Here is a 9,474-nt window from a genome sequence, read left to right as displayed (position 1 = left end):
ATCTTTTTTGTTGCCAATCCCACCTAGCTTCGGCTAGTGATTTCTCTATCTTCCTTATCCTTCTATTGGTCTTTAGCTCATGCTGCTGTCTGGCCACTAGCTCCCAAACTGCTGAAGCCTCGAACTGTGCTGGTCTCAGTAATGGTCTCCTGTCATACAATGATAATCAAAACTGGTCTAGAACCCTTAGATTAAACGTTCCATGCTCTGGAAATGGTAAGGTTCCTTGATTCTTAGTCAATTCGCTCAATTGCTTTAAACAAAGACAAGAAGCTATGCCCTTTTCTGTCATTACGAGATGTGCTGGACTATCCTCCGGGGGGGGGGTTGGTTCCCCCACTGAAGCTTTAATGTAAGATTCACCCTTCATCGTGCTCCTAAAAGCCTTAAAAAACTTCATTTTGCCTATTTTGCGTATTACAATTCAATAAGTGAAATGACTTTTACTACCAAGATTCCCTTCACCCGTTTGCTCAACCAACTGCCTCTCACGGACGGCTGCCAATCAGGTCGCGGCTCTTCTCAGTAACCGACCTATCCCAGCGCGGCACACACTAACGTCACACTAACACACAGCGGCTGACAAAGTCTTGCGGCTTCGCCTTCCTCAACTCAAATTCACTCATCTAATGCAATTATCGCGGGCATCTTCATCAAATAATAACTAAAACAAGTCCGCTGGTTTACTACAGGAAGGGACACAATCCCTTCAGGAACCTTACAGATTTTCACTAGAAGGCGCACTCTGGGACCTTAGCTATTCCTCTTTCTCAGTCCCCCACATCCGCAAGTAAAATTTGACCCGCAAATCTCACTCTCAACTGGCCTTCGGGTCTGTCCTGTGCACATTGGACTCGCCAAATTTCAGTTGAAGCTTCTTTCATTCAACGTACATTCATTCAGACCTGTTGTCCACACCCGATCAACCTACTAAACCAGACAGATTACAACATATGCCCAAGTGTCTCTTACACTTGTCAATTTACTCCGGAGTCTTAGACCACGCAGGGTCCGTACATCACCAACAACCACGTGGACAATTTTGGAGCACGAAGCGCCACATGCACATGAAGTTCGACGACTTCCCTACTCTTACACCATCTAGGAGTACGCACACTCCTACTAACTCTAAACTGGAGTACGAAAACTCCCTACTCTGTACCTCAGATACATCACAATTCACCTGCGATCTGCTTAAGCTTAGGCAAGCGCAATTCTACCGCTCTCATACTATCTAGAATACGCCGGGAAAATACCCAATCTTATTCACGGGATTCAGGATCTCGGAAAGTCGTTTCTGGACCTAAGGGAACACCATCTTTGCTACCATTGTCAATTCAGAAAATCAAAATTCAAACCTCATAGAATCAAAGCAACTATACTCAAATTTAAACTACTACCATAACCTCTGCTCGTTATTTAACTAGTTCCCTAAGGAAACTAACCATCAAGCTGCTACCAAAAACTGCTAGCGCGCCTTGTCCTTAGTAAGTAAACTTACAAGGGGACGCGTATAGGTCAATGAATCTTTTGGATCGCACAGGGTATCCTAGTCAAGTATAGCGAGCTAAAGACAGTATCATCAAATCGATCCAATCATCTTAAATGTATCATAATCTAATTTAAGCAAAAACCACCATGACTCATATGGAAATTAGTTCTGTTTATTCCCTATTAGTTACAACTCTAATCAAGAACCTCTATTCAACAATATCATGACTTTCAACTTTTATTAGGAACATAAGCAATGAATTCTCATCATTTTATTAATATGGAATCAAACTTTAAACAAAGCAATAGCAAATCATGAGATATCGAATGATTCAGCAATATAAGTCAGTCAGTCTGAGTCACCCTAAGCCACCCTTGTCAGTATACTTATCTCCAGATTAGCATCAGCATGTGGGTCTTCGTGCTAAAAACAATTTGGTCAAAAATCATTAATTTGGAAAAATCTATCTAGAAAGGAAAAACGTTTTAAAACAGTGCAGTTGGTACCTAGAAAGAAAATACATTCATTAATCAGTCAGGTTATAGCCACCTATCCAAGATGGATCAGCAACGAGTCAAACTTCGTCTCCAGGTCATCAGTCATCAACAAGACTCGGGCTCACTAGAAACAAGCCCAAATTACAGCACTTCGGACTGCGTCTCCTGACGTTATCAACTTTTGCCTCTCCGTTCTGACTTTTCCCTTCATGTCATTACTTTTTATTAGGTTCTCTCAGTCCGCCCCACAATTTGCCCATTGGTCAGCCTTATCAGGGGTTATGACTCTAACCTATAATTTTTGTTTACCACTTGTCTACGTTATTTTGAGAGTCAAGTTCCATTAACATGATTGGTTCTTCTGTCGATAAGAACATCATCCGGTTCTTCAGGTAACAAAATTGTTGCTCCCAGCTCTTAGTCTGTAGTTCCATTGTTCAAGTCCTGGGAAAGTACATTTAGCCTACTCTACACATAATTGTATCAATTTGTTCTGATCGTCCGCTGGTGAGTTTGCAGTTTTTCTCTTAGTAAGGCTCGTTGTTGAACTCTGTACAGTTCAAGGTCTCCTTCTTCAGCTCCAGTCTGTGGTAGCTCATCGCGTCTCCACGTTTAAGCAGGCAAGGCCCAGTGCTGACTAGGCCTCTGGCTAAGCTAAGAACATAGATTATATCGTTAATTATGATATATTAATACAACTTTAAACATTTCACAGTATTCAGTATTGTTAGCACAGATGGTGACCACTCCCCGTGTGCACATTTTGCATAGTACATGTTAATTTCACTCATTAGTATGTATATGCAAATCATTAGCATATTCTCATATTAGCATATCTGCTGCAACATTTGCAACTGATTGGGGTGCACCCCAATTGATTGGGGTGCAGTAGAGGTTACTAGTGAACATATAGGCAATAAAAGTGGTGAGAACAGCCCTCGCTTTGGGGCTGGAGGTGGTGCGGCCTTGGCTGGTGTGACGGCCCTGGAAGACGACATGGCGGAAGCTGGATGATACAGCTGTGGCCCTGGGGAAGAGATGCTCGACCTCTCATGGCAGAGGTGCCTCAATAATTTCTTGCCCTAACTCAAGACATGGTGAGAGGAAGTGGGGATGCCCACTCCAGTGCGGGACCAGATTACAAGGGCTGACCCCTAAAATGGCGACCCACGAAGCAGAGACGGTTGGAAGCAGACTGCGACTTCCTTTCTGAAAGCTCCCAGAGCCTTAGACAATAGCTGCATCCAGTGAGGAGAGCAGGGATTGAACATCACAACTGCTGTGCAATAAATAGACAGGTGGTATTCGGAGCCAGGTATGGAAGCTAGGCGGCAGTGCTAGAAGAAAGTTGAGGCTAGTGCTTGAGGAGTGCAGCAGGGCACTGTGAGGCCCTGGTGAGTGGGAACTGGGACACGGAACTGTGGAGAACTGATGCGCTGAACCACTGCCTTACTTCATTTTGGGAGCCTGTTGGATTGGAGAAAAGCGTGGATTGGTAGGCCGAAACCCCAGTGGAGTGAAAGCCAGTTCTGCCACCTGGACCGCTCCTGGTGCGGCCTTGTAGCCTCAGGTGCATGGAATGTGAGGAGGAGACTCACTTTGGCTCAGAGAGGTGAGTGTCAAGCCTGCATTTGAGGCTAGCTGGCCTATTGTCCGAGACTGGTGAGAAAGCTATGGGGCGAGTTGGGCTCACCCGAGGAGTGCCCTGGCAAGACTGGGAGGCTGTGCACTTCCTGGGAATGTGATAAGGGAGAGAACACTGACCTGTGCTGCTTGAACCCCTGGGCTCCTGACATAGCTGTGAATGCAGTGCTGACGGGGAGTTGACGACACAGCTTCAGGTCCTGGCTGCCTGCGCCTATTTAGGCATATGAACTGGGGAGGCTACCGGAGGAGAGAAGTGGTGTTTCTGGACCAACAAGGGCAAAATGTTGGTGTGAAGGGCCCTTGAACTTCTTCATACTGGAAGTGCCTGGCATTCTTGCCCCCTCATTAAAACCATTGCCAGCTTTGAGGACTCAAGTTGTGCACCCTCTGTGCCAATAGTTGCTAGTGAGAGACTCATATGGCAGACATTGAAGTTGCTCCTATGCGCCCAGACTGTACTGACCAATGAGTCACATGGATATAACACCCATGAAGTGCGACAGACCTAACCCACAGCCTGGAACGCAGACGTAGGTTACAGCCAAAATCCTAGCGGGTATAGAGGGCACCAGAGCTGCATTAGAGTCTAAGATAGATACCATAGCTATCAATGTCAAACTTCCTGCATTTGGACCTGCGGAAAATGGCGGTGCAAGTTATGAGTACCGAAGATGACATGACCACCCATAAAATAAAAAATTAAAAAGTGAATTCCAGTCACTCCAGGCCACTGTGGTGGGACTCAAGTGCAGTGTGACACAGATGGAGGTTTGCATACACAGGGGATTTCTAGACGAAACAACATACCCCTCATAGGATTTCCGGAGCAGGCAGAGGGTCTCTCTGCTGGGCTTTTCATAGAGGACTGGATTGTCAATACACTTAAGCCTAAACGTCTCTCCAAATTCTTCAGAATTGAGCATGTGCACCAGGCCTTGGTGGCGGTGTTGTGGTCTGGTACCCCCCAAGCATTGATAGCCCACTTGCTTATCTATAGGGATCGGGATGTGATCCTCCAGCATGTACGTATGCATAGTCCCCTGAGATTCGAGGCCAACAAATACTCATTTTCCCTATCTATACACCAAGGGTTCAGGATCTCTGAAAGAACTTTATGCGATTAAAAAATTGCTACAGGAGCATAACATCAAGTAGTCTTGTGTTTCCGGGCAAACTCAGAATCCAGTGCAACAGCTGAGTGCAATTCTTCGAATCGCCCCAGGCAACCGTGGACTAGCTGAGACATTGGGCTTGGAGTGAGTATGTTAGACCCTGGAGTGGAGAGAGCCAAGAAGGCGGGGTGTGTGCTGCTCTGACAGGAACAAAGCAATGTAGAAGAACCTCCTTAAGACTCCTACCGCAGACGTGAGAGGATGTAACCTGGTCTGCCCAGATGGGTCATTGCAACATGAGATGGACTTAACGCAGAACTCGTTCTCCAAAATACATGGGGTAATTGACATACTGAGTGATAGCACTGATGCAGGGTGACTAAGTGAGCTCAGGGTGTTAACAATGGCTTTGTACTGGGCACCAAGTGAAAAAAGATAAAGAATTGATTTGTTTTTTGTTGTTCTTCTCACTCAAATTGAGGGGCAGACATAAATCCCTTTGCTTGTTAGTGCTCCTTTAATGATACTTCCGGTGATACCAATGTGTGATAATACTGTTAAAAGTTAAATGTTTCTTTTGGCTTCACGGATGAGAGAGGCTGAGATCCCTACCTCCTTTGGATTGTTGAGAACCTCTCCAGGTCTTATGATTCACAGGGGTCTTGGTGACTCGAGCAGTACCTACAACTAAAGTTACTATAAGAGTTCAGTTGGGCATTACCAGGGTAGGCGACTGAGGCAAGATCTGGGACCCCATTGGCCATGGTTGAGTCAGGAGGGTCTGTTTGTTCTGCCTAAGGTAGAGTCCCTGGTGGGGGGAAATTGACAGGGGGAATGTTGAAATCAGTTATGTTTTTTAGTTGGGGTGTTTCCACTGCTAGTTGATGCTGCAAGATGAAGCGCAGACCATAGTTGTACTTAGAGAGACACAAATTTTGATCAAGTCAATTATGATAGACAAAGGGACCAAGTACAAATTCCTCACATGGAATGTGAGATGTATAAACATACCTGAGAAAAGGAGTAGTGCAGATGCATACCTCAGGAGATTTGGGGTGGCTGTGGCCTTTCTTCAAGAGACTCATGTCTTGGGGGATTAAATCAAATATTTGAAGAGAAGTGGCAGGGGCAGGTTTATGCCACATCCTACTTTGTCTATGCACATGGGACATTGATATGGGCTGCCCCCGGGGTACCATTCTAAAATCACAAGTGCAGGTAGATATGGAGGGGAGGTATGTTTTACTGGCAGGTACACGGGATGGCAAGTAACCATGCTAAATAAATGTTCATGCGCCAAACATTGATGATGACAAATTATTTAGCATGGTATTTGTCTGCTGCGTGAAATCACTGTGTGGCTGAAGTGATCATGACTTCAACTGTGTGATAGACAGAGAGATAAATATATACCTCCCTGCGCCAAAGCTCTAAACCTAGCAGAGGTACGGTTGGGGGTGGGACTGGTTGACATCTGGCGAGTGCAACACCTGCAGACGTGGATATTCCTGTTACACCTCTGCGTCTGGCACACATAGCAGGCTAGATTACTGTTTACAATCCACAGCACTACACAATGTAATAGATACAACTTATTTGGGATGCTACATCTCTGATCATTCACCCCCTGCTGCTTATATACTCATTCCTCCAGACACCGCACAGGTACCACTGTGGCAACTCCAGGTGGAGGCACTGATGGACCAAATGTTTCTAAATACATTAAGTGGATGTCACAGATCACTATTTTGACTCTAGCTGGGAAAGTGCAGGCAGAAGGGCCTAAAGTGGAATGCAATGAAGGTGGTCCTCCACGGTGTGTGTATGGCGATGACAGTGGGTATACAACAAGCCTTGGAGAGGGAGCTGACACAGGGTGAAACAGCACTGGTGACTCTGGAGTGGGTGCTGTCCGACTCCCTGAATGCATGGGACAGACAGCAAAAATGGGTATGCGCTCTGTGGGACCAATTGGACAATCACATCCATCTAACTAGCCACAGAAGATTGTATATGGAAGGTGACAGGCTGGGGCGCTTACGGGCTCACCTTATACAGTCAGAGTCCTTGGCCCTGCCTTCACTGGCACTGAAAGATTGTATGAGTTGCACTGTCACTACGCAACAGGTGATAAATGTGGTATTCACTGACTATTTAAGGGATGTGTATAAAATGCTACACAATGCAGAGCTGCACTCGCTCCCTGATTATTTGAAGGACTACTACTGCTACGACTCACATTGGATGACCGTGAGACATTGGGTCCCCCTTTGACCAAAGAAGAGTTACTGGGAGCTGCTGAATCACTGAAAACTGCTAAGACACCTGGGGTGGGGGATGGACTAGCGGCAGAGTTTTATAAGCCTTTCTTGGGAACCCTAATAGAAAAACTCCTACTGGTCTATACTGAGGCACTGGAGAGACTGGATGCTCCTGGATACTAGGAGGGAAGCCCTTATTGTACTGATCATGAAACCCGGTAAAGACCCCATAGAGGTGGGCTCTTACCACCCATCATCTTTTTTGAACGTAGACCATAAAATCCTTAGTCATGAACTGAGACATGACCTTCATGCCCCTGAACTAGCAGGGGACCTCTATGCGCTTTCTTTTCTAGAAATAGAGCAGGCATTCAACTCAGTCACCTGGGGATATGTATGGCAGGTATTAGATAATGTAGGGCTGAGCCACAAATATATGAAGTGTGTTAAACTATTATATGAGTGTCCAGTTGCGAGAGTGCGGACTGGCCAGTATGTTTTGTTCAAGATTTTCCTACGATGGGGCACTTGGGAGGGGTGCTCATTGTCGCCCCTGCTTTTTACCGTTGCAGTGGAGCCCCTGACATGTCGTCTCCGGCAAATGCTACGAGGCTGGGGATACAAGTTGGACATATGGAACACACAGTCTTGCTATATGCGGAAGACGCAATGATTTATCTTCATCAACCTGATATGTAATCTCCGATCCTTCTAAACACCATACAAGAATTTGGTGATTACTTAGGCCTTCAAATAATAATACCAAGCCTGCCCTGTTCCCAATAGGGTTGCTGATGGAGTAGATCAACTGCCATAGACAGGTATACCATGGAAGATGGAAAATGTCAATTATCTGGGTATTTACATCACACATCGGGTGCAAAAAAAACTATGATTTTAATCAGGGCTGGGTAATCCTCAATCCCCGCCCATCAATAGAGTTCTGGAACTCACTGAAATTGTCCATAATGGGTAAGATAGCCTTTATTTAAATAGCCCAGATATTTGAACATCTAGCAGGACGCCATGTGTGAGATTTTCCACCAGGTTTTTTAAAGAATTGGATAGTCTTCTAGTGCAGCTCCTGTGGGCAGGTTAATGGTATAGGATTAAGCTGGCCACTCTTAAAAGGGAATGGGATAAGGGAGGTATGGAGGTCCCAGACCTAAAGCTCTTATTATTTGGCTGCCCACCTCCAACATGCATTCTACTGTTAAATGGCGAGAATAATTGGGAGTGATCACTCCTTGCTGGCATGCATGACGGACACCAACTGGGCGAGCTCCTAATGAGGAACAGGAGTATTCCTGATACGCTACCCCATGTGATCGAGCTGTTATGTCAACTCTGGGAAAGGACAGTGTGGCGGGTACTACAGTGGGCACCGAATGCCCCGGACCTAGATCTGTGGCTAGTGCATCAGTTCGCCCAAATAGCCCAGACGATGTTGACTGATAAATGGCTGAGGGTAGATGCATTATGTTGCCCTACCTATACCCAGGGGCTGCTTTATAACTATACAGGACACCTTTGAGTCATTTGGACTTGGACAATTTTTAAAATATGCAAAAATAGTGGCCACATCCGACAATTGTGGTCATCGTTTCTTGGGCCCCAGAGCCCACACAGACCATGGCTACAATGCTTTCCCTAGCTGGGTGTCGTAAGAAGATAACACATATGTATTGAGCATTGGGAGCAGATCAGCGGTTAGATTAGAAGTGACCTGGCTACAGACTTTCAACAAGTCCATTATGCCTAAGGAATGGATGAAATTGTATGGTGCAGTATGTGAGGTTTCTATCAACACACGTTTCAAACTGATACAATACAACCACATCCACAAAGCCTGTCTCTCTGAAGAGACTTCACATTATTTACCCTGACAGAACTCCCACGTGCGCAGGATGTGGTTGTAAAGAAGTAGATTTGTTTCATGTTATGTGGCATTGTTCGGTTATTACAGTCTAAGGGGGTAGATACTGACCAATATCAAATCAGTGAAGGGAGGGGAAGTTCACATAGTCTCAAACAATCTCAGCTGGGTTTACTCCCAGAAAATGCCAAGAACAAGCTGAACAGGAGGTTCACGGTGCTGGTACTAACAGTGGCTAAGAGGCATATTGCAATTAGTTGGTTGAGTGCTCAATCCCCTACGATTCAGGCTTGGCGGAATGGCTTGCTGGAGTGGGCAGGAGCTGAGCAGGCACATATTCGACAGATGAGATGGGATGAAAGGGTGGCAGATGATCTGCTTTCCCAAGGAGCGAAGACACAGACTTTGGCGGCACTCTTGAAAGATAATGCATCCGATTGAGTGCAGGTTCCCAAAGCTATGCAGACTAGTGCCCTGAATGGGGTGGTACCCCATGACGGAAGAGACCAATGGCCACAAACGCATCCCTATCGACTGGGATACATGACTACACTGATCTGTTTTTCTCTATATTTGATGATCAGAGTAT

At 45.7% G+C, this 9,474-nt stretch overlaps 1 long non-coding RNA gene across 1 annotated transcript in view; it reads right to left on the bottom strand.

The window, feature by feature from the left end:
• Positions 1-2,353: 2,353 nt before the first annotated feature.
• Positions 2,354-9,474, bottom strand: part of LOC138283205 (uncharacterized) — a 271,858-nt gene continuing 264,737 nt past the window's right edge. The window contains exon 4 of the long non-coding RNA XR_011201126.1: positions 2,354-2,643. This is a non-coding gene — a long non-coding RNA (uncharacterized lncRNA). The remainder of the gene's footprint in view (positions 2,644-9,474) is intronic.

The sequence above is a fragment of the Pleurodeles waltl genome, chromosome 3_1, assembly GCF_031143425.1.
Source record: "Pleurodeles waltl isolate 20211129_DDA chromosome 3_1, aPleWal1.hap1.20221129, whole genome shotgun sequence".
NCBI lineage: Eukaryota > Metazoa > Chordata > Amphibia > Caudata > Salamandridae > Pleurodeles > Pleurodeles waltl.
This window is presented reverse-complemented; position numbering and strand designations above follow the sequence as displayed.